At 47.2% G+C, this 22,508-nt stretch overlaps 1 long non-coding RNA gene across 1 annotated transcript in view; it reads right to left on the reverse strand.

Annotated features, from left to right (window-relative positions):
* Window positions 1–22,508, reverse strand: part of LOC142073432 (uncharacterized) — a 179,929-nt gene that overhangs the window by 10,093 nt on the left and 147,328 nt on the right. The window contains exon 3 of the long non-coding RNA XR_012670329.1: window positions 1,747–2,091. This is a non-coding gene — a long non-coding RNA (uncharacterized LOC142073432). The remainder of the gene's footprint in view (window positions 1–1,746; window positions 2,092–22,508) is intronic.

The following is a 22,508-nucleotide window of genomic DNA, read 5'->3' on the forward strand; positions in this document are numbered from 1 at the left end:
AGAGGACCCATTGCATGATTTTTGCTCCCTCTAAATTTATTTGTGGCTGAATAGTACAAAGATAATGAAAATATTCCCTGTTAGGACAGATGTAAAAACTAGATCAACACAGCCCTTTGCCATCTAAAATATCCCTAGATCAACAGCATGAGCCCCCAAACCCCATCATTAACATTCCCAGGCCAAACCCGACTTTCGTTTTTCTTAACAATATTTCCCATAGCTTTATGTATGTTGCAGCTAGCTGTACCGTTAGCCTGCCATAAACAGCAGTCATAAAGCATGTGTTAGAGAGATGTCACTTGCAGGATTGCTAATGGGTGAGCCTAATGAATATGAATGGTCTCTTCATAAATGTAGTTTTGTGTCATTAAATTCCTTCACACCTCAGTGATCATGGAAAGGTTACTCAGAATTAAATGTAAATCACATATTTGCTGGTATGAGACAGATCAGCATGTCATTTAAAAAAAAACATATAATTTAATAAATGGCACAGTGTCCCCTCACTGGGATCTATCTGATAAACTCGCGGCATTCTATCATGTGGGTTTTTCAGTCAAACATGATATAACCCTGGAATTACTAGAAATGCACAGCACAAAAAGCAGTAGCCCTTAGTTCTCATCACAGCTGCGAGCCAGAAATGAATGGAGTTATTTCACCCAGGCTGCTATATATCATTAAAAGATTACGGAATGTGTTCTGTTCTGTTCTAAATTAATGGACTCATTGCAGGCTAAGGGGATGGTTTAGTGCCAGTAGCACCAGATTTCAAATACACAAACTGCCTTGGAACAAAGAATCCAGCTCTGGAGTACAGAGAAAAGACCCAGATCCACCCTAACTCTGCCCCTTGTCCTCTCCCCTCCCCAAACACCTTTGGTTTTCACTACATTTCCAAACGTTTATTATACACAAGTAGGTGGCAAGAGGAAAAGAACGATGCTTGTCAAAACCTCGTTACACAGTGTCACATTGCTTTGGTAAGTGCCCCACTTGCAAAATTCCACCCTGCCACCGCATAGCGATGCAACCTGAGACCGTCGTGGGTAGCTGTAAGCAGACTCCCCATACACAAACACCCCCGTGCTCACAGACAGCACCACACAAGTCGCATGGAAAGAGTGGGCGTTTTCCCAAGCACGACAGACCCGTCCTAGCTGCCCGCCAATACAGCCCCCGAGCAGCCGGCTTTAAAGGGAGCTATCACACAGTAGCATGCGAGGAAGAGCTGATTAGTAATTAAACGGCTTTTAAAAATAAAACCACTAAGACTAATCCCATCAAAATTGGAGCTCCGTCCAGGCGACTCTTATTAATTATTAGCATCCTGGGTGATTTACAAGCAGTGGGCTGTTTGCATTTCAAAACCCATTTTGTTAAAGGAGTCACTTTGCTTCTGGCATAGAGTCTCTGCTGTTTATTTTGGGCAGTTCAGACTGAATACCTCCCAGCACTTCTATGCAGATGCTAATATCCCAGGCCCGGATCCTGCAAGCCATTGCCACTGGGGTTTTATGCCAGCAGAAGGCTCTGCCCAGAGCAGGGGCGGGCTGGAGCCAGGTCGCTCGCTGCTGCCGGCGCCAGGCCCCCCACTAAGCCCCTACACCGCCCTGGACCCTGCGTCCCCCTCAAGTGCAGGGCCCCCCAAAGTACGGGGCCCGGGGTGGTTGCCCCGATCCATCCTATGGATGGGACAGCTCTGCTTGGACCCGTTCTGGGCACCAACGAAATTATACAAACCTGGCGCCCATGCTTCCATGCAGTGTGTGAGGCATCCAGACAGGTGATGTTCTTGTAAACTGGGCCTGATCCGAAGACCACTAAAAGAGTCCTTCCATTGGATCAGGCTGTAGTGTAAACAGCCAAAAGAACTCCTAGCCTGGAATGTGGTGTCATCTCCTCAGATAGTCAGCTGATCACATCCATTGGGAAAGGTAAGATCCTTCTTGGTGCGCCAGCGGAAATCTAATGCTGCGTGAGTGAAATAAGCGTGCTCCGAACCCTGTTTCTATCTGCGTTCTGGAGGAAGGGTGACTTCATCTTTCAGCTCCAACTGCTCATTATTTCCCCGAAGAATTGATAAATCTAGGGTTAAAGAAGGAAAAGATTGTTTGTTTGATGTTTGTTTTTACATCAGTATCAGAGCCAGATGGGCCATTTCCAGACGATCCCTGGGGCCTCCTCAGCTATTAAAGACAGAAATTATATCTTCATAACCCACAATATTGCTGCTTGCTTGTTTATGACTTGCTCCATTTCGAGCATGTTTATTCTAGACAGGGAGCTTGATAATTTTCATCCAATCTACTTCTCATAGCTCAGGGCAAAAGAATGAAACAGCTCAATTGCAGAGCAGTTTCCCATTATTGTCAGGTAAGGGCAGAGCGAGCCCATCTCATTTCTGCCCTGCCTCAATAACAAAATGGGATTCGGCTCCTTTTGGGAGGTTTTTTTTAAATTCGTCGAGGAATTGTGGCCCACACAACCACAGAAAGGCAGCACTGCATAAATCCCAATGCAGTAATTACCCATTCAGAAACATAACGCTTTATAGCCGGGAAAGCATCAGCCAGGATGCTCGGTACGCTGTTCCTACTTGAGCTGAAATCCTCTGGGGGCTTGTAGACAACATTTAGCATTTCCAATCGCGGGCTAATAAAACTAACCCATTACAGCTGATGCAGGAGAGCTGCAGTCTGCATAGGTTAAACACTTTGCCTAGGTGTGAAAAAGCCATTCGCAGTTATGGATTGAGGAAGGCAAAAAGAAAAGGAGGACTTGTGGCACTTTAGAGACTAACCAATTTATTTGAGCATAAGCTTTCGTGAGCTACAGCTCACTTCATCAGATGCATGAGGAAGGAAAACTCAAAAGAAGCTGAAGTTCATGGCAGCCACCTGGGAAACAAATGACTTCCCCACCCTGCCCAGCTGGCTAGGCAGAGTTCAGTAAGACATGCAGTAAGCTAATACCTTTCCACCGTAATCCCTGCAAAGAGCCTGGCAGGTGATTTGTGCAAAGGAAAATCCAGCTCCTCTGAAAGGAGTCTGCATCATGAAGTAATTAATGTGAGTGTACTGCGTGCGGGGACAGCAATCTGATCTCTCCGAGGCATCTGCATGTACCTGGGGGGGGGCATCCTGTCTGAGCAGCATGCTCTCAGGTACTGGCACGTATCGTCTCTATCGCACTCTGCTGTGTCGGATTTTAAATCATGCTGGCACAAATCAGATGTATTAATTAAGGGCCTGATTCTGCCACGCTGACTCATACTGAGCAGTCCCTTTGCAGTGCATCAGGCTGGAGGAGTCAATGGGACAAACTGTAGAGACCAGGCACTGCTCAGCATGAGTCATGCAGAACATGGGCCTTAGTGAGAGCTACGTTGCTAAAACAAAGACTAAGAGCAAGCTCTTTGGGGCAGGAGCCAAATCTTCTCCTGTCTCTGCACCGCTCTTGGCAGCCGGTGGAGCCCAGGCTAACTGAGGGCTCTGACTGCTGTTGCAATGGACATGGAGTAAAATACAATGTCATATTAAATGCTGGTTTCAGAGTAGCAGCCGTGTTAGTCTGTATCCGCAAAAAGAAAAGGAGGACTTGTGGCACCTTAGAGACTAACCAATTTATTTGAGCATGAGCTTTCGTGAGCTACAACTCACTTTATCGGATGCGTTTCCACAGTATGCATCCAATGAAGTGAGCTGTAGCTCACGAAAGCTCATGCTCAAATAAATTGGTTAGTCTCTAAGGTGCCACAAGTCCTCCTTTTCTTTATATTAAATGCTAGTAATGCTCACCTCCCACCTTGTGAGTCACCAGTTTCAGGCTCTGACTGGCATATGAACAAGAGAGAAGCCCAAAGATGGGGCCCACTCAGTGACAAAGACCTGTTCTCCATCCCAGAACATTCAGACTTGGACAACGGCCGCCAGAGACTCTGGCTGATGTTAACAGCCAGGATGGGTGGCAGCGTCAGAGAAGGGGCAGGACATGGGGTAGACAGTCTCATTCCCCGGCCATTGGGGGCACAGTTGTTTCAGGACACTGAGGACTTCATTTAATGAATCCTTGAGCTGCTGAAAACAGGCCCAGTAAAAAAAAAAATCACTCACAACTGGGCGAAGGGACAAGAATCCTGGACTTTCAGCTCCAAAACCACAGGCCTCTACCACTTGAGGTAAAGGAGACATTCCCCATTAGACAAAAGTAGTAGCAGTAGGTTCTCGATCATTTCTGTGGGCCAGCCCCTAGGGGACAGCATTGCACACTTCTCACAAGCACACTGCACTAGGAACATGATGAGAGTCTGAAATCCAAGGAAGAGCCAGATCTACTTTTCTTTTGACCTACATTGAGGAGGTGTAGGTTGAGTCTGTGCATTCGTCTCCCTGAACTCATGGTCAGTTCATGTCTTAAATGTCAAAGCCAACAATGTTGAAAGGCTTTATTGCTTTTTGTGGAGCTGATGAGTATCTTCTATAAGGGAAAGAGTAATCTTGCAATATGAAGGAGCAGAGAGGTTGAAGGCTTCGCTGTGTGAATTCCCCACAGAAACCTCAGTACTTGCAGCAAGAACAGTGATCAGAAAGGCAATATGAGCAGCATGGTGCTCTCACTAGCTGGGGGACAGAGGAACTGATCCTGTGCAGGAATCTGTCTAGCAGTTTGTAGTAAATTAAAGCTCAGAAAATCCGCTTGCCGTCCTGATCAGCAAGGGGTGAAAATGCCAAAAGGACCAGTTTTTAGAAGCATTATAAGGCCTGGAGAATCAGATCTATATGCTCCCTGCCAGCTGTACAAGCCAAGGCTTATGAAATTGGGCTGGAAGTTTGCAACATGGGGGAGCAGTATCTCAACAACAGTTTCCTCTTCCTCCATCTATAGCAAATCCAAGGCCCTTATACCCTTAGTATCTAAGCACCAAATAAAATGATGACACAGTGGACAAAATAATGATGGTTTCTCTCTCTCTGTTCCACCGTTTGCAAGGTGTGTGAATTGATTGATGTCTGTATTGTTTGATGATGTGTGGTCACTGTTCGTGGGGAAAAGCTCTCACAAAAAGGTGGATATTACATTTAGATCCTCCTCCACTCAGGAGAGGAAGGGCAGAAGTGATGGTCTCCAGTTGGTGAGGGAGGGCAACAATTTGGGGAAATAAGTTGTCATGAGCAAGGAACAATGTGCGAAAAGTCTCCTCAATTAATGCCCAGAAATTGCTACGTGCAATTACAACTGCAGTTGTGCAATATGAATAAACAAGCCTGATTTGGCCCTCAGTTCTGCACATAGGTGTGTGTGCCACTCCCTGCCATCACAGAGCTGACCACATGCAATACCTGGGCACGTGTCACAGGCGTCTCTGTTTGGAGAGCACCCTACAAGCGCACATGCTGGACAAGGATTGTACAGAAAGTAAGACTCTGTCCTGGGCATGAGCAAGCTGGCCCACGCTGGAGTTCAGCTGAGGGAGTTTGGCTTCAGCTCAGTTCGTAACTGCAACAGAGTTGAAATCGGGACCATTTTAGCGAACTTCATTCCAGCAGATAAAAGCAACCTCAGAAACATGTGCAGGTTGCCAATGGCATCCTACTCCGGTGATCTATTCCCCCATGACACCAACAGACCTGAACTTCTCAGGTGAATAATCTGCAGAACCCACAACCTGGCCAGTCACACAGTGATTAATTATGGCAAACCCTGCTCTTACTGAGCTGTATACAACACCTTTCTCCAACGGCCCCATGACAGTTTACAAACCCCTACAAGGCAGGTAAATGTTATTATAACACCTGTTATTTTGCCAGTGGGTGAGAGGGTGCAAATAATTTATAAAAAGAACAGGAGGACTTGTGGCACCTTAGAGACTAACCAATTTATTTGAGCATGAGCTTTCGTGAGCTACAGCTCACTTCATCGGATGCATACTGTGGAAGCTGCAGCAGACATTATATACACACAGAGACCATGAAACAATACCTCCTCCCACCCCACTCTCCTGCTGGTAATAGCTTATCTAAAGTGATCATCAAGTTGGGCCATCTCCTGCCCATCCAAAGTGACCACTCCCTTTAAAATGTGTATGATAATCAAGGTGGGCCATTTCCAGCACAAATCCAGGTTTTCTCACCCTCCGCCCGCCCCCCCACACAAACTCACTCTCCTGCTGGTAATAGCCCATCCAAAGTGACCACTCTCTTTAAAATGTGTATGATAATCAAGGTGGGCCATTTCCAGCACAAATCCAGGTTTTCTCACCCCCCCCACCCCCCTCCAAAAACCACACACACAAACTCACTCTCCTGCTGGCAATAGCTCATCCAAACTGACCACTCTCCATACAATGTGCATGATCATCAAGGTGGGCCATTTCCAGCATAAATCCAAGTTTAACCAGAACGTCGGGGGGGGGGGGGAGGAGTGAGTAGAAAAAAACAAGGGGAAATAGGCTACCTTGCATAATGACTTAGCCACTCCCAGTCTCTATTTAAGCCTAAATTAATAGTATCCAATTTGCAAATGAATTCCAATTCAGCAGTTTCTCGCTGGAGTCTGGATTTTAAGTTTTTTTGTTGTAAGATAGCGACCTTCATGTCTGTGATTGCGTGACCAGAGAGATTGAAGTGTTCTCCGACTGGTTTATGAATGTTATAATTCTTGACATCTGATTTGTGTCCATTTATTCTTTTACGTAGAGATTGTCCAGTTTGACCAATGTACATGGCAGAGGGGCATTGCTGGCACATGATGGCTGGAAATGGCCCACCTTGATTATCATGCACATTGTAGGGAGAGTGGTCGCTTTGGATGAGCTATTACCAGCAGGAGAGTGAGTTTATGGGGGGGGGGGGCGGGGGGTGAGAAAATCTGGATTTGTGCTGGAAATGGCCCACCTTGATTATCATACACATTTAAAAGAGAGTGGTCACTTTGGACGGGCTATTACCAGCAGGAGAGTGAGTTTGTGTGGGGGTGGGGCGGAGGGTGAGAAAATCTGGATCTGTGCTGGAAATGGCCCAACTTGATGATCACTTTAGATAAGCTATTACAGGCAGGAGAGTGGGGTGGGAGGAGGTATTGTTTCATGGTCTCTGTGTATATATAATGTCTTCTGCAGTTTCCACAGTATGCATCCGATGAAGTGAGCTGTAGCTCACGAAAGCTCATGCTCAAATAAATTGGTTAGTCTCTAAGGTGCCACAAGTCCTCCTTTTCTTTTTGAGAATACAGACTAACACGGCTGTTACTCTGAAACAAATAATTTATGTATCTTGCCCAAGATCATACAGCGAGCCAGTAGCAGGCCAGGGAATAGAACCAAGGAGCCCTCATTCACAACCCCCTGCTCCTTGTGCCATCACTAACCATCATCACTGCCTCCATTAACAGGAATGCAAGCAACATACTGGGTGGCTCACCATGCTACCCAGAACCAGAGTGTTCATCATGACAGCACCACCAAAGAAAGATTCATGCTTAGAAAGACAGGGGGATTCTGGCACATGCGTGGCTACAGATGCCAGCTGGGGCTCTTGGGAAGGAGGAGCCCAATTCCAGGTCCACAGAAGTCAAATGACACCTTTCTGTTGACTTTACGGGGAGACGGATCAGGCCAAAAATAAATCTGGGGGTTGTCATTGCACCGTGACCTCCACAAGGAGGACTTCTTTTTGGGATGCTGGCTACCGCCACCATTCCAAAGACCGAGGGGATGTGTAAGCTTCACCAGCTTCCCAGAGAGGCTGGTTCTAGCGAGTGGCTGCTAGCGCTGGGATCAAAGTCAAGGCGAGGCCAGCCTGTGGCAGGTTCAATCTCATTAGCAGAGACGGACCCAGACTGTCGATGACGTTTGGATCCAGATCTGAACTTTGTGCCTCTGGCTCGTCTCTGCTTGAGAGTGAGTGGCACCAGCTGAGAATGTGCTGACTAAACTGAAGTGGAAAGGAATCCAGAGGGTACCTTAGCCAGAGCAGACCTCTCTGCTTAGCCAAAAGATGACTGGATCATTCGATTGCCTCCGCTTTGGCTCTGCAAGATAAGTTACCAGCATTAGCTGGTTTATCATAATACTGAGCTAAACAAACAGCAATAGGATGGCAAACTCCCAGTCATCCCAGGTGTCGGAACTGAGGCGCTCTGGGCCAGTCAGGCCAGCTCTACCCTGTTCACAAGAATGGCTGAGCTCTCTTCCCGCTCCCACCTGCTTGCCAGATGCTGAGTCTTGCCACGGTGACTGAGAAGTGGTGCTGGCTGTTCTCCTTCCATTATGTTGCTGCGCCATTTCCTGAACTCTGGACGGTAGCTGCTGCTTAGCGTCTGCCAGGCTGCCAGTTAGTCTGACGGGTGAAGCAGTGTGGCTAGGGCAAAATGAGGCTTGAGTTGAAAGCAAACAAGCTGTTTATTTGTGTGAGTTTGCAGTGTTGCCGCGGCTGCACAACACAGATGCTGCTTGCAATAGTTCCAACACCAGAAGCCTGAGAGGAGGCTTTGCCTCCGATTCTCCTCTGCATACTCACATGATGAGATGGCAAAGGGGTTCACCTTTCACACCACCAGCCAGAATTGCATTTTCCATTGTGCCCAGGAGCCAAAGAAGCTGATCTTCTAGCTGTCCAGTGTCATGGCACGGCACACAGAGTTCCTTACCAACAGCACGTCCAACATAGAATGGGATGCTCTGTTTGGTTGCAGCATCTTGCATAAGGCAATGTTTGACCTTGATCTTGAAAGCACAAGGAATCCGCATTCCGCTCATGCTGCCAGGGGATGGCAAAGTCGAGCTGATGATGACCCAGTGGACCCATTCTTGGGCAAGTTTGGTCTGCTGTGAAAGTCTGAATCGGAGTCCATGTCAGCAATAAAATTAATCTTTTCTCTTTCTGACTGTCTCAAAAATGCCCAGGGCTTAATTTTTCACAGCCTGGAACATATGGGAGACGACCTGTTGGACAAGGTGACCCAAGACGGAATTATTCGTTCTCCCAGCAGATTCAGCCTTGCCGTTTCAGCAGAGGGAGTCTAAGGTTCAAGGAGCAGAGCTGCTTGAGAGTTCGTAGTTTGGCTTCAAAGGATTTCATGCCCATCACTGCTTGGATCATTGGTTAGCGGCCATGATACAGCCACCTAAGCTTTATCAGAGCATCTGTAACCAGACAGAAGGCAGCCTACTGGGCAATGACAACTCACAGTGAAGTCAATAGCAATGGCAGATGCCCCATGCCTTTGAGAATCACTTGTTTTGGTATATAAATATGGAGTTCAGTGCCTAACTTGGTCCCCTGCTTTTAAAATTTTACCCACAGCTTCCAAATGAGAAGAATTCAGCAGGAAAGTGAGGTTTGTTCCCGATTCAAGTGCCTCTGCACTTGAGATCTGAAATGCACTGGTTTAAGCTGCACTGGTTGACTTGAGATTTCTGCTCCCTGAATGGGGTGTTTCAGCTGCCATGGAGATGATACCCTTCGTCTGTGTGGAGAAGCCTTGAAAGAGCAGTCTGAGAGCATCACTTACAAGGGGCCTGCAAAGGATTTTCTTAAACATGGAGATCTTAACCTCCTTTGCTTCCTTTCAAAGGGCATGGAAAGGTTTATGGGTTGTTTTCCTCAAAAAGTCTTTATTTCTGCTTGTTTTGCTACACACACAGACACGCACACCTCTCAGATCTCCTCTGAAGAGGAGGGGAGTTGAATGGTTCACAAAGATATCCTTTATCCAGAACATTAACTAGTTATTGAAGGAGATCAGGTGTTAACAAAAATCACTGAGTTTGATTTGAGGAAAAAAAAAAAATTCCTTCCCGTCTCTGCTGCTCAGCGTTCCCTCTTGACTCCATGAGATCATTATTCCATCAGATCTCCAGTCATCATAGAGTTGCCTAGTGCAGACAGGACCTGAGACAAAAACCAACCAAGTCATTTTTTAAACTTTCTGGCCCTCTTTCTTCAGCACAAAGAGGCAAAATAAAAGGGGACAATTGTTGTTTCCTTGGCAGGTCACCTTCCCGGTTCCTCCAGCTGTTCCTTGCGACGGAGAGAAAAATGTGAAGAGCCAGTTCTGGCGGGAGGGTGAAGCTTTCTCCTTCTCCTAGGTTGGCGTGTTGGCTTATGTCCCCTCTCAGTGCTTTGGGCCTATCAAGCATCAGTGAAGCCAGAGTCCAAGCTCCGATTTGGAGGCCTTCTGCCTGACCCCTCCACTGACCCCCATCAAAACATTCCTGCATCCGTGCACACAAAGAGCATTTCAACATTCTTCTCTGAAGCAGAGACTGCAGTGGAGCAGCCTGCCCTGAACGTTTAGTTTAATAACAGCAATGGCGGACTCCATCTTTGTCCCGGACCAGCAGTTAGTGAGTGCTGGCTATGATAGGCACCCACTGAACTCATCCGCCAGTTCTTCCAATCGCAGCTTATTAATGGTCACAAGCCAAAATAAAGCAGCGGGAAGCTTGACCCTCAAAACTTCAGAGGTCTGCTGGCTTCTATTTGAACTGCAGATAATTACATTTAATAGGGACTCATTTTTCCCACACTGAATAGCTGAACTATCAATCTTTCCTTTAATAATGAACAGCCTCTCCTGATCATTTACATTCTTTGTTTCTTTTGCAACACAATACCCCACACATTTATCTTCTCCTGACTTAAGATAACCTCCCCTTACAACGCCTCGTTCACAGATCTGTTTCTCCAGAGAATGCAGCAGCTTCTAATGTGGAATTGTTAACACCTGAGCTGGGTTGCGGGGGAGGGTAGGCATGATGAAAGCAATTGAAATAAGTGAAACCCCTCTTTTAGGCCCTATCTTGCTAAGACTTCGGCATGCGCATAATTTTGTGCACATGAGTAACCCCATTGATGTCAATATTTACACACATTGCATAAAATTACACACGTGATTAAGTCTTTGAAGGATCTGGGCCATTAATAGGAATTTAGAGCCATTTTTGTAAAGCTTGTACTGAACAGAAAAAAGCTATAGGATTTTTGGAATTAGAAATGTGTGGGTTTTTTCTGGGTATGAGGGGCGTTATTCAGGAAACAGGGAAGGGAATGTATGAATAAATTAATAATAATAGAGTAAGGAATTCATCTTCAAAGTCCTGATTCGAGACCAAGGCTGAGCTGATTATAATTCCAGTTCTTCAGATATTTGGGTTTGCCAACCCTGATGTAGCAGGACTTACATGTAATTTCCCTCCTCTGATCTAGCCCTTCCCTGCTGCGCAGGGAGTTGGAGCTTCGCTAAGAAACCAGTGGCAATAATGTCACCCAGCATCACTGGGGTGACTGTCAAATCTCCCGAAAGCAGGAGGGAAGCATGCTGGGAGGGGAATGGAGACTGCTTCCCCCATTGTGGCTTGAGTAGATCCTTCAGAGCTTTGCTGCACAGCCTGGAGTACAGGGAGAAGTCGGACAGCTGGGCCCCCGTTCCACAGGCATCTGTCCACTGCTTGGCCTGGGTGCTTGGTTAAGGGTGTGGCCTTATGCCATAAGATGGTGTGGGCACAATGGGCCTCATCCAAAGTCTACTGAAGTCAGTGGAAAGACTCCGCTGGACACCAATGGGCTTCGGGCTCAGGCCCTCTGTTTCTAAAGGCAGCAGAAATAATACTCAGTGTTCACAGTTAAAAACCCCCAAACTTCATCGTGCAGAGACCCGCTGCTTCCCTTTGAACAGTGAGGACCCCACGGCCGGAGTCTGCCACTGTGGCGTAGAGCAAGCACTGAGCCGGTCCATCTCTCAGGAAGGAAATGGCTGCATGCAGCACGCTGTGGCATACCAGCGGCTGTTCCTGTCCACTCCTGTCCGGCTCTCTCCCTGCTCCAGCACGGGCCTGGTCACGTCGTCAGCCCTGAAACAACTCCTGGTGTAAGAAGCAGACGACCTGACCTGCAAGTTGGAGATGCTGCCAAACTCTTTCACTCTCCCCTGTGAGCCAACTGGGGTTTTTTCCAGGAAAGGGAAAATGATATGGGCAGGGCTGTGTAATCTTGAGCAACCTCTGGGCTGCCCACAAAGCTCTGCTCAGGCTGTAAAGGTTTTCTGGTACATCTGGACAGGGTGTGATTAGGAAAAAAAAAATCTACAGAGGTTCTGTTTCAGGCTTCCCTGTCAGCAAAGGTATCCTATCCACCCTTCTCCAATGTTCTAATCCAGTTTTGGTGTCCCCTGGAACCAGCTCTCTTTGTCCTCTTGGTGCCAGTCTGGGTGGTCCAAACCCAGCCTGTTCCAGTTAATTACATCACCCCACACATGCCCGCAAGATGGGGAATGCAAAGTATGACAAGTCACAAGATGGATGATTATCAGAGGAACGGAAAGCAGGAGGCCTGGGATTTTTTTGAATCCCCCCAGCTCATCATGTGCAGTATATCAGCACCGTTTGTGCCTTTAATGTTAAGCACCTGCCAAGCACATCTCCATGATGCCTCTACTTTCAGAGTTGCCGAAGTTTGGTGTGGGATAAAATTGGACATGGAAAGCCTCAGTGAAAGGGCATGTTGCTTTGCCTCAAAGACATCAGAAAGAAGAAGAAAACTGGTTGGCCATTTTTAAGTTGTTAGCGGGACCAGGGTATGGGAGGCCGATGAGGTAAATCACCTTCCAGAGGAACTAACACCGAGGTAGATTTGATGGAATCAGGGTGGTTTGGAAAAGAGAAACAAACACAGGCTTTACTACAGCTAGCCACTGAAGCTTTCCCATCACATTGTGCTCAGGCCCAGATTTTCAAGAGCGGCCACTAACTAGCACCTTGTGTTGAGGTCCCCAAATCACTAGCCACTTGTGAAAAGCATGGCTGAAAGTGATTTTAGCACGTGGACTTTGTGCGTGTGTAATCCAATGTATTGTCTGTAGTACACCAGCACGTCAAGGTCCCAGTGGAGACTAGGCGCTGGACGTATTCATAGCAAGAGCCAGTTCTGCCTCAGAGTTTACAGGCAACATAAACAACACAAAGGGTGGGAGGAAAGAATTATTATTATCGCCGTGTTACAGAGCAGGAACTGAAGTGACTTGGTCAAGGTAACGCAGGAAGCCTGCAGCAGAACAGAGAAACCCAGTTCCCTAAGTCCCAGCCCAGTGTTTTAAACCACCAGACCAGCCTTCCTCGCCCTGCCCCCTTCTGTGGAGTTAGAAGATGAATGGTATAGAAAGCCCCAAGTACGTCGTTCCGTGGTGGACTGTAACAGCGGAAGAAGTGTCACAATTGATTGGGGCGGTATCACAGTCAGTTGGAAGCTGGGAGATTTCCACCCCCGCCCCCGAACATTTTTGATGAGAACAAATTTAAGTTTTCATCAAAAATTTCAATGGAAAATTTGGACTTTGTCAAAAAACGGGAAAGCCCCCACATTTTATTTTTGGCTGAAAAAAGCTGGAGTTCGGGGGAGGGACGGTATGAACAAATATTTTAAAAATGAGGAAAGCAGCCACGTTAATTTTGTCAGAAACCCAATTTTCCATCAACAAAAGTTTTTATGGAACATGTTTGACCTGGTAGATGTATTTTAAATGTTCCCTGTGCTCTCGTTTTCATCAAATGATTTGTTTTAAAGGAATTACCCAAACCCACATTAAAACAACACTGGATCCCATTTAAACCTACAGCAGCCAGGATTTCTCCCTGCCTCCCTCCCAGCCAACGTGCTCCCGCTGATGATATTCTCTTTAAGGAGGCCTCTGAGAGGTGGGTTATCTCACATACCTTTGAGCTACATAGGACTGGCTGGGTTAGGAACAGAGTGTCAGCCTTGAAGACTTCTTTACTGGTGCTTGTGGGTTTAAGCCAGGCTCAATGTTATTGTAATGGAGTGTGTGATAGATAGAGCAGTGACGGGTGGCAGGGATCAGTTCTTGGCCCTACGCTATTTAACACTTTTGCAGATGACACAAAAATAGAGAGCGTGATAAATAACGAAAAGAGAAAAGGAGTACTTGTGGCACCTTAGAGACTAACCAATTTATTTGAGCATGAGCTTTCGTGAGCCACAGCTCACTTCATCACATCTGATGAAGTGAGCTGTGGCTCACAAAAGCTCATGCTCAAATAAATTGGTTAGTCTCTAAGGTGCCACAAGTACTCCTTTTCTTTTTGCGAATACAGACTAACACGGCTGTTCCTCTGAAACCTATAAATAACGAAGAGGACAGGTCATTGATATAGAGCAATCTGGACCGCTTGGTATGCTGGCGGAGTCAAACGATATGCATTTTAATATGGCTAAATGTAACCATGTATATCTAGGAACAAAGACTGTTGGCCATACTTACAGGATGGGGACTCTAGCTGAGAAGCAGAGACTCTGAAAATCATTTGTTTCAGAGTAGCAGTCGTGTTAGTCTGTAGTCGCAAAAGAAAAAGGAGTACTTGTTGCACCTTAGAGACAAACAAATTTATTTGAGCATAAGCTTTTGTGAGCTACAGCTCACTTCATGCTGTAGCTCACGAAAGCTTATGATCAAATAAATTTGTTAGTCTCTAAGGTGCCACAAGTACTCCTTTTCTTTTTTTGAAAATCATTTGGGGGTCTTGGTGGATAATCAGCTAAATGTCAGCTCCCAGAGCGATGCTGTGGCCAAAAGAGCAACTGCAATCCTGGGATACACAAACAGGGGAATCTCAAGTAGGAGCCGAGAGGTGATTTTACCTCGGTATTTGGCATGACCGCTGCTGGAATACAGTGTGCATTTCTAGTGCCCACAGTTCAAGAAGGATGTTGATAAATTGGAGAGGGTTCAGAGAAGAGCCACGAGAATGATTAAAGGATTAGAAAACCTGCCTTATAGTGATAGACTCAAAGAACTCAATCTAGTTAGCTTAACAAAAAGAAGGTTAAGGGGTGATTTGATTTCAGTCTATAAGTATCTACATGGGGAACGAATATTTAGTAATGTGCTCTTCAATCCTAGCAGATCTAACAGGATCCAATGATTGGAAGTTGAAGCTAGACAAATTCAGACTGGAAATAAGGCATAAATTTTTAGCAGTGAGAGTAATTAACCATTGGAACAAGTTACCAAGGGCCACGGTAGATTCTCCATCACTGACAATGTTAAAATCAAAATGCTTTTCTAAACGCTCTGCTCTAGGAATTAGTGTGGGGCAGGTCTCTGGCCTGTGCTATACAGGAGGTCAGACTAGATGATCACAATGGTACCTTCTGGCCTTGGAATCTATAAATTCCATAGTGCGGGCAGCTGAAAAGAGCCAAGGTGAATTGAAACACACTATGGCATTTTGTACTGGGGATGCCATCACCAGCTGTGTGTTCCCAGAGAACTGTATACGCAAGCAGGATGGTTCTTCTACAGATAGTTAGCCCCATTTTGAACTGGGGCACAGAGGGGGTGTTGTCTTGGCCAAGGTCAAATAGTGAGCCAGGAACAGAACCCACGGGCTTCCCCATTCAAACCACTATGCTGACACCATGAAAACCCCAAGAGGAGTCCCTGTTGAGCCGACAGCGCTGTGTATGGAACCAAGTGTAGTAACTGGGCCTGCTCTTGTCTTTCAGGGAAAGGGTGCTTTCTGTAAAGAGCACAGTCTGTTCCTCTCCGAGGCCTGCATTACCAAGTGTCGTGGTTTGCACTTCCACCCCCGCTGAGCTCTCTGCACCAAGTGTGGTGTAAGTTGACTCCGAGATCACATCGAAGCCCTCCAGGATTCTTATAGCAGCACATTGGGCTAGTGCCATAGGATTAGGTGGCCCATATATTTTTCCTTCAGGGATTCACATTCTTCCAATTCCCCCCCCCCCCCCCCATCCATCCCAGGCCACTTTCGGTAGCTGTACTTTAAATGGCTTTAAATAAGCCATTAGACGGGGGGGGGGGGGGGGTGAAACACCCTTTTTGAGAGTGGCATCAATATTAATACGGATCGAACTGTAAACAGGTTAAAATTAGGATGAGCGTTTTTGAATCTTTTCCTGGCCGAGCTGCTTGCTGGGCTGCGAGGAGGCTGCCCGTGGCTGTGGTGTGACAGGACAGTGACGAGGCGGTGACAGGCTGAGCATTGCGGAGGAGGGAAGGGCAATTCTAGCAGCAGCAGTGGCAGGCTGGTGGCAAACTGCTGTTTACTCCCTGAGCCTGTAGCTCAGTCAAACAAATCAAACTAAAACTGAAACACTGAACTCCTTGTACAGTGGCGTCTAGCAACTCCAGCCAAACGTCGGTCCTTCCGCACTAGAGGCAATCAGGCGAACCTTGCTCCGTTAAGGCTCCAGGAGACCAAAGAGCAACGACAATCCTAGAGCAGGGCAAACCTTGCAGAGTTTGAGACTGTACAAACCCCCCAACAGAGGTAGAAGAAGAGGTGGATCGGTCAGTCACATTAGTTTGGGTGGTGTTTTGACTCTGTTCCTGTAACAGTGCAAGCAAGTATGCAGCAGAGGGTCCAAATTCCCTCCTCCCTACCCCCTCTGGGGGTTTATCTTTACTGTTAACCTAAATACGAGGCAACAAACATAAACTTCCCTCCAAAACATGTTCCTGAGTTTGATTGCTGCTACAGTTACGCCCTGCAGAATCGCTCTGTACCTAGTTCCTGTTTGCCTCAGACAGACATTAGCACACTCTTTTGTACGCAGGGTTGTAGTTAATGGGATCCACTTGGTTTGGCTGCCAACAAGAGTCAGCAGGACAGCTCTGCCTCTCCATGCAGAGTTCCAGAATGTGGCACTGGGATGAGTCAGCAGAACGGCGCTGCTTCCCTGTGCAGGGTCTCAGAGCTTCACATCCTATTACAGCAGTCTCCGCCCCTTGATAGCTGCCCGTTACAGTGTTCCTGCACTGTATGGTGTATGGAAACGTGTATGATTTCAGTAGGAGGAGACTGGGGCCCTGTCTCTTCTGCTTCCCTCGGGCCAGCACCCACGTGCTCTTCTCCAGATTGTAGAACACAGTAGAGTCAATGGCTCACAGCATTCCTCATAAATCCCCAGCATCTTATCTGAACATCACATAGACCAGGAAGGGGAGAAATAACATCCCAAGTTCTCAGTTAAAATATAAGAGCTTCCTAGAATTTTAGCGATCTAAATTACATAATTGTATTAATGGGAAAACCCCTTAATTTCATGAAACCTCTATAAAGGAGGGGAAATGGCAGCCTCTGTGCTGAGCTTGGAAACCCCAGGAATTATCTTCCTCCTGAATGTTTGCAGAGAGAGTTGGGGCAGAAGGTTAGTTGTGGTGAAGAGTAGCACTCCATGCCATCCTAGCACCTCATCAAGGAGATGCCAGGTGTGCTCCCAAATACACCCGCCCTCTCCTCCGGTTCCCACTCATGTTCCTCCTGCAGCAGAGCACCCAAAACCTTTGTTGGCACAAGACGCCAGCGGGTTTCTAAAGAGCTCAGGGCCAGATTTCCCAGGGCTCAGCACCCGCAAGTGGCAGCAGATGTTTGAGAGAGATCAGTGGCAATTGCGAAGCAAAGACCAGACTATCCAAAGCGCTCAGCATCCAACAGGCACCCCACGTGCCTTCTGAAAATCTGGCCGCTTCCTTTGGGGCATATGTGGGGGCTGAGCTCTTTGGCAAATGTAGCCCCAGTTCCTAGATTTGCAAGCCACGGGGGACTGCTGAGTTGATCTAATCTGACCTCCAGCATGGCGCAGGCCAGAGACCCTCCCCCAGGGTCCCCTGCAGCCAGCCTAGCACTTCTGCTTGACTGCAGGTGTGGAGACGTTGTGAAAATTCCAGCCAGTGTGTTCAGCAGATACCGAAGCAGCCTGGATATAGTCACGGCCTTGCCTCTGGCTTGAGCCTGTTGCCACAGGAGTCAATGAGAGCTTTGTCATTGACTGCAACGGGGACAGGACTGGGACCCCCAGGCAGCCAAGCTACTCACGTCTTCATAAAGAATGTCTTTGTACCGAAGGCCCAGCAGGCCCCAGCTTCCACGACCCCATGAAAAGCAACAAGGACCTGCGACTGCTTTGGTTCGTTCATTCTCCAGACTCTGCCCCCCTCATGCAGTGGTGAGGAATCGTCATCCTTCGTACCCTACATCCCTCTCCTCGCGCCCCAAAACGGCTGCCTCCATCTCCTCCCTTTCCAAAGGGAACAGGGCCCCCTTTCTCTCTCTAGCACTCACTCTCACTTAGCTCCCCCGGAAAGCATCAAAAAGCCACTTTCTTCTACTTGACTTCAGAGGCTGCCCACTGCAGGGCTGATGCTAGACTTGTTGCATTGAACGCTTGTTGCATTGAAGAGCATGAGATATCTGGGCTCAGCCATGGGATACTGGCCCACAGCCCCATGCTGGTCTTTCCTGGCCACTGGCGGACTGCCTCGTTCACGTCACTTGAGCCACCGTAACGCCTTTCTACTTGCCACATGCACTGACCTCAGCAAGCCCAGGAAGTGGCAGCTATGGAGAGACATACTGCCAGGCAAAACGGACCATGTCATTTCTGAGTAGTTCTGGCAACAGCTCCCAATGACCCAAGTGCCTTCTTGAGCTCTCTGTCGCTGTGTTCCAGCTTCCCTCCTCATCCCCAGGCCTGTACCGTGGGTTCCCAGCTTCTGCCAATTTTACCAGTGAGCTTCCGTCCTCTCCTGCCACCAGACCTGTGCAATTAGCAGTTCCAAATATACCTGCCGGGCTCTTTCTGAGGGGAAGAGACTGTCCCCCTGCCTGGTTCCCCCCATTCATACTGTGCTTGGTCTTTCTTCTCTGCTTTCTCTTTAAAGGGCAGGGCTTTCCCTGGAGACTTCCTTGGCTCTTTTGAGGATCCAGCAGTCTGGAAGTCACACTTCATCGATACTAGTCAATTTAGGGTTTCAGCTGAAGCCTCCCTTTTAAGAAGCATGATTGAAATGGTGAAAAAAAACCCTTGATCCCCCTGTCAATTCGCTTTCTTGTTGTCTGGCCTGCCTGCCCCAAATGTCCTAGGGCCAGCAGAGGCCGAGACCCTCCCACTTCAGAGTCCGCTGCACTGCAGGCTCATCTCCACCCACAGCGTACATGCTGCACAGTAATGCCGCAATCTCCCGTGTTGCGACAGACTACAGGAAAGCACCATGCTCTGCACATGAGGGAGTTCAAGCTGGGGAACGGGATTTGAATGTAGAGCCTATTCTCCCATCCGTGGGGGGCGCTGGGTAACTCCCGGTGAGAGCTAGCTCCTGAGTTCCTGGTCTTTCTGAGGAGGCTCTTGCTTTTGCTCTGACAAGTGATGCTATCAGGAGCAGGTCTCCAAATTCTGCACACTGAAGGTGCTCTGGGGGCTACTGGAACGAGCACAGGACTGGGAGCCAGCAGCTGCTGCGTGCTAATCACAGCTCTGTTGAGAGTGACCCGCTAGGTGGTCTGGGTAAATCCCATCTCCTCTCTGCCTCAGTTTCCCCATACATGGAATGGGAATGAGGAGGATACTGACCTGCCCCACAGGGCGGCTGCAAGGAAGGAGATCTGTGCAGCACTTTGTTGGTACTGATAATAAAATGCCCACTAACAATATACAACCAACCTGACCCATGACCCTTTTAACATCTTACCGTCCCTTCCCCCTCCAATGAATCCTGCCTCACTTCAACCTGCCTCTCCTGTACCCATCTGCCCCCCCAGTGAGGCCCATAAACATGAACCCATGTCTGTGAAATGAGGCCACTCCCGTTATCACTGAATGGTGCTGAAAGCACCATCACCAGGGTCTCCCAAGCACATTGCATGTCCAGTCCCCTTCAGTTATCTACATGGAAAGCCCCCCAGTGCAGACCCCATATCTTCCAGCCACGCTGCCAGCACCAAACACTTAGTAACAGCAACAGCCTGAGAGTCGCTCCTGCATCAGACCTCACTGAAAACACACAACTGCTTCCTACAGGCTCCAGCTGGGAAGCAGATTTTGGAACAGGGCTGTGGGACTACTAGTCTAATGGCCCCTGGGGTTATTGGTCCTCCAGGACAAAGCAAGAGAAACCAGTAGGGACCAGTTGAAGGATTCTTAGTGAGTCTACTGGGATTTCCACTCCACCACTGCATTGCCCCAGAAGGTGCTGACATTACAAACGAGGCAACCGGCCGAACTGTGCAATGCACTCGTTGCTCAGCCTGTATTAGCACCCTTCCAGAATCCTTCATTTACAGAATCCTTACTTCACTCCTACCAACCTCTCAGCTCTTAGGGTGAAGTTTCACATACACAGACACATGGTTAACTGTGCTAACTGCAAGCTTGCTGTATCTCCTTAGGCACAGGCCCTCTATCCGGTTGCCAAACCAAGGAACTTGGCTAAATACTGAGGACATGTCGGAAGGCGAGAGGAACACTTCTCGCCCATCAAAGCCACCCACCTGGTTCAACGGGTGGAAAACCTGACTGGACCACTGCGGAGTGGGCTGCCACAGAAGGAAAAAGAGGGAGGAGGGAGTGCATGACAGAGGTATGCGAAGGTGGCCCCTCCTGCCCTGTAAACTCTCTGCTTCCTATTGGCCAGCCAGAAGGAGACAGGAGCCGATTGACTCCTCACTCCCCCAATCATTAATTTAAACCCTTGCCCGAGTCTTTTGGAGCCTCTTGCTCCATGTGAGCTGTCCCACCCACAGAGGAGCACCCCGGCATGGCTGTAGACCGTGTGTATGCGGAGACCTGGCCGATCTTTCCACAAAGTGCCGCAAAGGCCATGCAAGCTGAAAACATCTCTAGATCCTAAGTCAGAGCATGCAGTGTCAGTTTTACCAGCCTCCTGTCAGCAGACGAATTTTACAAACCGATCGCGGTGCCTTTGTTTAAACAGCTTCCAAAGCAAGTGCTTTGTACCATATGTTTCAAGCATTCACAGCGAATACTCTTCTTTAATTAAAAAAACGCGTAGATGGCAGCAAGATACAGAATCATCAGAGAGCTTACAGGATAAAGGGAGAGAGGAAAAATCCTCTTACAATAGCTACTCTGTAGAAAACACACTCTGGCTTTTTTTTTTTAATCTACCATCCAAAAACATAAAATGTAATTTAGCAGAAGTCCCCTTTGCCATGTGTTACCACTGTACTATCTCTATCGGATCATCCTTGCAGCAGCTTTGCGTATTACACACGGCTGGGATTCCTGGACTGCAGTAATTCTTTCCATTAGAAGTCTGTTTCACTCCCACTTGAGGTATATACAGTATAGTATTGCTCCACCAGCATCTAGCCCTTTAACCACCAGTTCATAAATATTTGTGTCACAGCTTCAAACCCCACGAAACCGCAGTGACATTCTGTTTTCTGCAGGGTGGCAGGCAACTTTCTTCAAACTTCTACATTCAGGTCATTCATCATTGAGAAAAATGTGCAATTGCTTGAGTCCCATTATAAGCCCCTATGAAATGCCAAGAACTTGATTAGAGTAAAATCACTGCCAGCCCCATACACTTCAGAAGAGAACAGTATGTGTTATCCTAGAGGGTGAAAAGAAATCACCATTTATTTACACACAAATGTGGCTAATCATAGCTGACACTATGGGAAATCTCTCTGATCAGCTGTAACGTGATTGCCATGTTCCCTTAAGGAAAATATGTCTCTCCCTTAATTAAAACAAGGCCTGAACTTGCTTTAACCTCTTGATTTTATAGTGAGAATCTGCTCTGATTTTTCCAGAGGGCTCATAATTACCCCACAAGCTGATGTCTGGCCTGGTGCAGGGCTGGTCCTTTTACTGTATTTCCCACTTCCTGAGGCAGAGTTTCCTCTTGTGAGATTAGAATTCTAGGATTCTGACTGACCACCATTTGTCTTTTGACTGTAAAGATGAAAACAAGGAAGAAATATGCATGGTTCTCTTCCAGATCTCATGGGAGATGACCTCCCGAATCTTTGCAACCAATTGGCTTTTTTCACTAATCTGTAATTACATGAACTGTCTCCTATGCAAATCATAAAGGTCTCAATCAAACAGTGGTAACAGCTCCTCAAATATTAAGGCTGCATACATAGAACACCCTCACATGGGGCAACCCGGCTTTAAGCTAAACATGGCTACTAAATTTTATTTAGGTAAGCATCTTCTGCATGTAAACAGTCTGCCAAACTATTGCCTCTGTCTGGAGGAGCAATAGGTACGATTGTTTATTAGGGATTCGACCGAGATTTACTTTGTGCATGTGTGTTTTCCCAAATACACAAGTCTATGATTTTTTCAGGAAGAATCTAGAATTGAGGGGCTTAGGGAAGTGAATTAATTTACTGGCCCTGTGTACTTCATCCCAAAAGAAAATCCTCTATAAAAATATAATTTTCTTCTGGTTATTCATGATTGCAAAAGAATAAGATTGTTAAAAAATCCAATAGAATGGATGTCAATATTGGCAGGAATTTTAATTTCTATGTATGCCAGTTAAATAGACTGTGCATCTTCCTTGGCTTTCTTAATTTTAATTAGGATAAAATTTACTAATCTTACTGGCTTACAAATGGAGGTTTGCCAAGAGGCCAGCAATTGAGCTGAATGATATTGGCTTCCCTTTAAGAGCGTGTTGCACTTTTTGCTAAATGCTATGTAAAGACT

Source organism: Caretta caretta, chromosome 10 (assembly GCF_965140235.1).
Source record: "Caretta caretta isolate rCarCar2 chromosome 10, rCarCar1.hap1, whole genome shotgun sequence".
NCBI lineage: Eukaryota > Metazoa > Chordata > Testudines > Cheloniidae > Caretta > Caretta caretta.